Consider the following 8546-nt stretch of genomic DNA (forward strand, 5'->3'; position numbering starts at 1 on the left):
TGGAGGTCATGGCTTCTTTTCCGTGAGCTCATGTCTAGCCTGTGCCTGGCCCAGAGTAGCCCTAAGCGAACGCTGGTCTGGCTGCTTCATGGAATGTAGCAGCAACTGAAACCGAGCTGCCTGGGGGTGCATTTCGTGTCTTTCAATGGGATGGCCTTCTTCCCCTCCAAAAGCCATGGAGACTTGGTGGGCGGGACGGGAGAGGGCACTGTGCAAACAGGTACACAGTGACAGATGGGACTTCTGTTTGATAATGGGTACCTGAAAAATTACAAGTAGGTCATCACATTAGCTGGACTCAGGACATCTCTCACCAGACCATTAGCCTTTAGAAAACACAGATCTCTATTAACTTGCATGGAAATGAAATTATTTCCTGCCCATTTGAAGGCCTTCATTTATCCATGGGGAGCTTTACCAAGCAAAGTTTCCAGAGCACGTATCTGTGGAATGCTTTGTTTGAGGGCCAACACAAAAATGGTATTCTTCCGGGTCTCAAAGTTCAGCCACACGAATGATCAATTGTCGTTTTGTAATGGTCCCGGGTGGTCGGTAGGAGAGAAATCTACAGTGCCCAGAGCAATAAATGAGGCTTGGGGGCTAAGTGACTAATTACACATGATGCCATCAGGGTGAGCCCCAGCCTGCTGGATCCCAAAGCCTATGCTCATTCCTCCACACTGTGTAACCTCAATGGTCCTCGCTGCGCACAAGCAGCAGCGTCCCCTTCAACCCTGAAGGAAATGTTTCACACAAACCCAGATGCTATCAGAGGAGGGCATAATATGGGGAGAGGGAGTACTCTGGGCTTCCCTCCAACAGCAGGTAATCAAGGGGTCCTTCAGATGTTGTGAGTAGAGTGCTGCATATTACCACAACGGGAGAGAACCTGCTTCATATCCAAGCTGTCTAGGTGCAGAGCCTCTCCAGGTCCTGCCCCGTGCTCTCTGATTTTCATGCTAACTCCTGGCCAGGTGAGCCATAGGGCAGACAGGACCACTCCGGGAACCAGGTATGCATCACTGTCTCCTAGCTGCCCAACACTGTTCCAGGCTCTGTGGAGATGTAATGATGACTAGGAATCTGCTCCTGACTTCATGCAGTTGAGAAGGTAGTGGGAGTGACCAGCCAAACTCAGGTCAAAGAAAGGAACCGACCCTTGTTTAAATAAAGTCCACTGGGTGCTGAGCACCGTGGTAGGAAATTAAGGATGTGATTTCATTAATTCATCTAATAGCCCTATGAGGTCGGCCTTAGAGCCCACTTTTCAGATGCAGCAGTTGAGATTCAAGGAAGCATAAGTCACTTGGACAAATTCACCTGGCATTTAAGTGTCAGACCTTTGGTTCAACTTCAACACTGTCTAGCTCCAAAGCCTATGTTCTTTTCCTTCTGCTTCTGCCTACAATTCAGTGATACTAAAATAAGTGCAATGGAGAGACCAACAGCTTTGTGATCACACACACACACACACACACACACACACACAGTAGCTTGAAAACCAAGACTGAGATAAGAAAGGGCTTCAGAGAAGAGGGGGCAGGGAAGGAAGCCTTGATGGGCACAGATGATGCACAGACGGACCAGGGGCCGAGGGAATCACAGGCATTGGTGGAACATGAAGAGCAGCAAGGAGGCAAGAAGGAGCGAAGCGAGATCATCAATGGCTGGGGGAGCTGGTGTGGAGGAGGCTTGGATTCATCCCCCATGCCCTGGTAAGCTGCTGCGATGGTTTAGCTGGAGGAATGATACATTTTTTTAGAAAGATGATCTGTTAGTGGTACAAAGGAAGGATGAGAGGAAGGCACAGGGAAGGAAGGAGGTCAGGTAATTCCTGCAGTAATGAAAGCAAAAAGCATATAAGACTGAAATGGTACTTGAGGGACCAAGGAACAGATTGTCAGAATACGCGGGAGGTAAAAACTAGCAAGACTTGATAAGGATCGCTGAAGGTGGAGCATGAAGAAGAGGAAATCAAAAGAGCAACACTGTGCACATGAGCCTGGGTTGCTAAGTACCTGCACATAAGGAGCCTCAGGGAACAGCAAGGAACATTCCTGCCTCCTATCAGAACCATCATTGACATGGAACAGATCTGTCCAGCGCCAGCACTTGGCAGACACCTTGCAACAGCAGAGTTCAGGGTTGCCTTTCCGGGCTCTGTTTGGGGTAACTGGGCTTTTCTCTTGCAGCTACAAGCCCACCTCTTTATGCTCTGGGAGTCCAGAGCTGGGAATCTGCAAGCCACATTACTCTGACTCACGAGCAAGTTGACTTCCTATTAGAGGCTGTTAATGGAAGGTTCCAGAGGGAGAACAGGAAGCAACAAAGAGGAGAAATGTCCTCCTTTCATTTTTTGCTTCCAGTCTGGGCGGTCCTAGCAACAGAGCACAGCTCCACTCCACACATTGGTTTCCTTTGGCACCCCTCACCTCCTCCCTTCAAAGCTACCACCAACAAAATGGACTGTTACCCTGTCACTCAGAGTATCACCTGCAGGGAGCCCGCCCCAGAGGACAGAGCCATAGCTTTCTCCCAGGCCCTGCTTAGAGGTCAAGGACCAGCTGCCTGCAGTTTTCCCTGGAGGTCTCAGCTCTTAATTCTGGTCTCCAATTCCTCCTTTTGGTTCCCCAGTCTTAGCAACTATGGCCTCTTCTTGTACTATCATTCACCAATAAGTCATTAATAATCATAATGATTCATGATCAATCCTTGAGTCATCTCAATCTTCTTGCTCTGCCAACTTTCCAACACTTACATAATCCATTCCCTATACTAAATCCCTCTGTTTGAAAAAAACCACTGGTGATTCTGTGTTTCTAACTAGGCTTTGAGAACTACACTTCCGTTGGTACCAGAAGTAGTCCCAGAAAACACACCCACAATGACAGGTTTGCTTATGCTTCTGGAGTTGAATACAGTGCTGAGCTCCACGTCAGTGAAAAATAGGATGATACAATAATCCATACCAAGAAGTGGTATGAAAATTAATTCATTTATTGCCTGTTCTTTCCTGGGAGGAAGTACCATTCTAGCAAGGGCTTTGAGGACCATGTGGCTGCTGAACTTGGCTATGGAGTTTAAGGACACTGGGTGGGATGGATACTTCTCAGTGCACCGGAGAGAGAACAAGAAGGAAGCAAGATCCGGGCTGCAGACCACCATATCACCTCCGCTCTGATCAGAGAACAAGACTGCCTCGGTAGCAGCCTTAACAGAAGCTCTTACTTCTTGTGGTCACAGGGCACGTAAGGCTACAAATCAAAACCAAGCCTTATTTATGCCGGTTGCCTAATTATAAGTGAAGCGAAGTCACACACTCACCAAGGCTCTTATGGGAACTTCAGGCCACTAACTGGGAAGTGTGGGACAGTGACACTTTGAATGGGGGCCCTCGGTTGGGTTCAGACCAAACTGGGAATCTTCACTCATTAACCATCGTTACTATTATTATGTAAACAACATAAGACATTGCGCTTAACACAGCCCCCAACACATGAGTTGCTGATTGCTTTTGTATTCTTTTCCCCACTAGCAAACAGACTTCATGAGAGCAAGGGATTTTTGTTTATTTGTTGCTTTACTCATTACGTAAGACAATGCCTTCACATAGCAGACACTGAATAAGTGAACAAGGGAGACAGAAGAGGTTTGGGAGGTAGGAGGGAGTACGAGGGTAGAAAAGGAAAGTGCTGAAGAATTACATGTGTTTATACACTGAGGTATAGCCTGGAGCCAGTTAGCTGAAGATTTAACATACCAGGTTGGATAAATAAGTCTTTATGCAGTGGGCGAAGGATGTAAAAGATTGCTTAGCTATCTCTTCCGAACCATTTTACAGATGAGAAAATAGAGGTCTCAAAATATTACCTGACTTGTCCAAGGTGTGCTGCACAAGCAAGAATAGAATTCAGCTTGTCTGAGTCTAGTCTCTACATTAAAAATAATCAAGTGTAATAGAAAGAAGATGATGGGAATTACGATAATGCTTGACAGCTGAACGTCTCTTTATAGTCACTATGTGTGTGTGTGTTTCTGTGTTTAACACTTCATTTGCTTAACACATATTTGCAGAGCACACTTACTATGTGCCAGACACATACAACATCCCTCAGATAGATGAGATTTATTATCGCCTTTCAACAGGTTTTAAAATGTCAAATGATTGTATGTATCTGGGACTTGAGTTCTACCTTTCAGACCTAAAATTGATATATTTTTTCACTATATTATCTCCAAATAACCTCCACCACCAAACACAAAGCAAAATAAAACAAAGCTAAAGGACACACAGAGAGATAGGGGGAGAGAAACAATCAAAAGGAGGGTGGCCAGGACATTATGCCAGGCACTCCACAGAAAGCAGAATGTAAAAAAGTAATAGATCTTCAATTCATCAAGTCCCCGGAGTAATGAATTCCAAGCAAACCATATTGTGTCAAAGAGCCTTGCTGTGCATGGGAGTCCCCGCTCTTGGGGGGAAGGGCAGATGCACTGTAGCTGGGTCTGTAATTCGATAAGAACAGAACAGCAATGGAGTTTGGGAAATGGATCGATTTTAATGCAATGCCACTGACAGATCAGAAAGGACCAGACAATGGTTCTCGGGAGAGCATGCCTGCATCCCCTGCTGGTTTACCTGGAGGATGGTCTACCTTGAATTAAGTTGGTGGACTGCAGCTGGCTGGCAGCTTCTGGTGATGAAGCAGGACCTGCACTCAGGCTTGCGTGAAGTCCAATGTAACAACCCCATGAGGTCCTATCCCCAGACGGAACTGTGTCTTTGTGGAGGTGTGTGAGGTGGGGATGCAGAGGTCACAATCTACCACAATACTGGCAGTAAAAACCTCACTGCTCATGGCATCTGGGTGAAGGAGATCTCCAACCCCAAATAACAGAACAGGAGACTAATGTTCCCAAACTAGTAAGTGATTTGGACAGAATTTGAAATCTAGTCTGACTCTAATAAACTTTTGTTGTTTTTGTTTTATTACTAGGTCATACTGGTTCTAAAGAAGTTCTCCAAAAGGAGCCAGGAAACGTGAGTCCATCTCATTAAGTTAGCTACATGGGCACAACGAAGTGTCTGAGCCTTTCACAGCAAGGAAGAAAAATAGGAAATAAAAAGCAAACAAAGAGACGTTGTGTGATCTTCTAAAATCTTACATCAAACCTGGAAGGCAGAATTCAAACAAATAAAGCTTCTAATTAGTCAATCCAAGACATCTTCATTTTCAAAACTGCCATTCATCAAATGCATTCAGCCGATAAGCATTTACTAAGTTCTGAGTCTGGGAGAAGCAGTACCCGAGGCACTGAGGACAGAAACAGCAACAGCAACCAAAGGAGAGCAAGGACACATGCCACCTGTCAGGTGATATCCAGGTGACGTGAAGACACAAAGTAAGGGGGCAGTGTGCTGGGTGTCCACAACCTCGAGTGCTCTATATTGTAAGTAAGGGTGCTCCCTGGGTCTCTCTCCCCCAGTCCTACACCTGCCTGTCTGTGGCCTCCCCCTGCTAGGATCCACTTTATTGAGCGGAATCAGGGTGGAGCTAATCCAAGGGTAAAGTCAGAAGCAGGGAAGCTACAGAACAAAGAGCAGTGGCTCCAGGATGATTTATCCCAGCTCTGTGAAAAATGGCAATGATATTTTCATAGGGATTGCAGTGAATGTGTAGATTGCTCTGGGTAGCATAGACGTTTTAGCAATATTTATTCTTCCAATCCATGACCACGGAATGTTTTTCCATTTCTTTGTGTCTTCCTCAATTTCTTTCATAAGTGTTCTGTAGTTTTCTGAATACAGATCATTTACCTCTTTGGTTAGGCTTATTCCTAGGTATCTTATGGCTTTTGATGCAATTGTAAATGGGATCAACTCCTTAATTTCTCTTTCTTCTGTCTCATTGTTAGTGTATAGGAATGCAACTGATTTTGGTGCATTGATTTCATATCCTGCCACATTGCTGAATTCCTATATGAGTTCTATTAATTTTGGGGTGGAGTCTTTTGGGTTTTCCACATAAAGTAACATGTCCTCTGTGAACAGAGAGAGTTTGACTTCTTCTTTGCCAATTTGAATGCTTTTTATTTCCTTTTATTGTCTGATTGCTGAGGCTAGGACTTCTAGTACTATGTTGAACAGCAGTGATGAGAGTGAGCATCCCTGTCGTGTTCAGAGAGCTGGAACAAATAACCTTAAAATTTGTATGGAACCAGAAAAGACCCTGAATAGCCAGCAGAATGTTGAAAAAGAAAACCAAACTGGTGGCATCATAATGCTGGACTTCAAGCTCTATTACAAAGCTACATCAAAAACTAATGATGTATTCTATGGTGATTAACATAACATAATAAAATTAAATTTAAAAAACAGCAAAAAAAAAAGAAAAACAAAACAAAACAAAAAGCTATAGTCATCAAGACAGTATGGTATTGGCACAAAAACAGACACAGAGATCAGTGGAAAAGAATAGAGAGCCCAGAAATGGACCCTCAACTCTATGGTCAACTAATCTTCAACAAAGCAGGAAAGAATATCCAATGGAAAAAAGAGAGTCTTTTCAATAAATGGTGTTGGGAAAACTGGACAGCCACATGCAGAAGAATGAAATTGGACCATTTCCTTACACCATACAAAAAATAGACTCAAAATGAATGAAAGACCTGAACGTGAGACACAAATCCATCAAAATCCTGAAGGAGAAGGCAGGCAACAACCTCTTCAACCTCAGCCGCAGCAACTTCTTCCTAGACACATAGCCAAAGGCAAGGGAATGCAAGGGCAAAAATGAACTACCGGGACTTCATCAAGATAAAAAGCTTCTGCACAGCGAAGGAAACAGTCAACAAAACTAAAAGGCAACCTATGGAGTGGGAGAAGATATTTGCAAATGACATATCAGATAAAAGGCTAGTATCCAAAACCTATAAACAACTTATCAAACTCAACACCCAAAAAACAAATAATCCAGCTGAGAAATGGGCAGAAGACATGAACAGACATTTCTCCAAAGAAGACCTACAAATGGCCAACAGACACATGAAAAAATGCTCCACATCACTTGGCATCAGGGAAATACAAATCAAAACCACAATGAGATACCACCCCACACTAGTAAGAATGGCTAAAATTAACAAGGCAGGAAACAGCAAATGTTGGTGAGGATGCAGAGAAAGGGGAACCTTCTTACACTGTTGGTGGGAATGCAAGCTGGTGCAACCACTCTGGAAGACAGTATGGAGGTTCCTCGAGAAGTTAAAAATAGAACTACCCTACAACCCAGCAACTGTACTACTAGGTATTTACCCCAAAGACACAAATGTATTGATCCGAAGGGGTCCATGCACCCCAATGGTTATAGCAGCAATGTCCACAATAGTCAAACTGTGGAAAGAGCCGAGATGTCCTTTGATAGGTGAATGGATAAAGAAGATGTGGTATATATATACAATGGGATATTACTCAGCCATCAGAAAGGATGAAATCTTACCATTTTCAATGACGTGAATGGAACTCAAGGGTATTATGCTGAGTGAAATAAGTCAATCAGAGAAAGACAATTATCATATGGTTTCACTCATATGTGGAATATAAGAAAAAACACAAAGGATCACAGGGGAAGGGAGGGAAAACTGAATGGGAAGTCATCAGAGAGGGAGAAAAATCATGAGAGATTCTTAAGTCTAGGAAACAAACTAAGGGTTGATGGAGGGGAGGTTGGTGGGGGGATGGGGTAATTGGGTGATGGGCATTAAGGAAGGCACATGATGTGATGAGCACTCGGTGTTATATGCAACTGATGAATTACTGAACACTACATCTGAAACTAATGATGTACTGTATTTTGGTTAATTGAATTTAAATTAAAAAAAAAAAAGAGCAGTGACTACAGAGGGAGGTCAGAGGACAAAAACTCCTAAAGGTGGCTGTCAGGATGGTTTGGGGAGGGAAATAGAAGTCAGAAAGTCCTTGGGAGACCATCACTGTCCCCATGATTCCGGAGATAGGCAGACAGAGGAGGTGAGGATTTTTTTTTTTTTTAATTAAGTAAGCTGTACGCCCAATGTGGAGCTTAAACTCATGACCCAAAGATCAAGAGTCACACGTTCGAGTTTGGTGGGGGCGGAGCAAGATGGCGGAGGAGTAGGAGACCTGGATTTCATCTGGTCCCAGGAATTCAGCTGGATAGGGATCAAACCATTCTGAACACCTACAAACTCAACAGGAGATCGAAGAAAAGAATAGCAACAACTCTCTGAACGGAAAAGCAACCACTTTCTGGAAGGTAGGACGTGCGGAGAAGTGAATCCGAGGCGATATTCGGGAGAATAGATGGCGGGGGCGGGGGCCCCCGTTGGCCGCTTCTGGCAAGTGATAGAGCCACGGAGCACAAAATCGGAACTTGTAGAAGTCTGCTCCACTGAGGAACATCACTCCAGTGGCTAAGCGGGGGGTGGAACCCTCACTGGGACAGTGTGGTCTCAGGACCCTCGGGGTCACAGAAAGACTGGGGGCGCCTGAGTGCAGCAGAGCTCCCAGG

Source organism: Leptonychotes weddellii, chromosome 4 (assembly GCF_054177405.1).
Source record: "Leptonychotes weddellii isolate Sample4059 chromosome 4, ASM5417740v2, whole genome shotgun sequence".
NCBI lineage: Eukaryota > Metazoa > Chordata > Mammalia > Carnivora > Phocidae > Leptonychotes > Leptonychotes weddellii.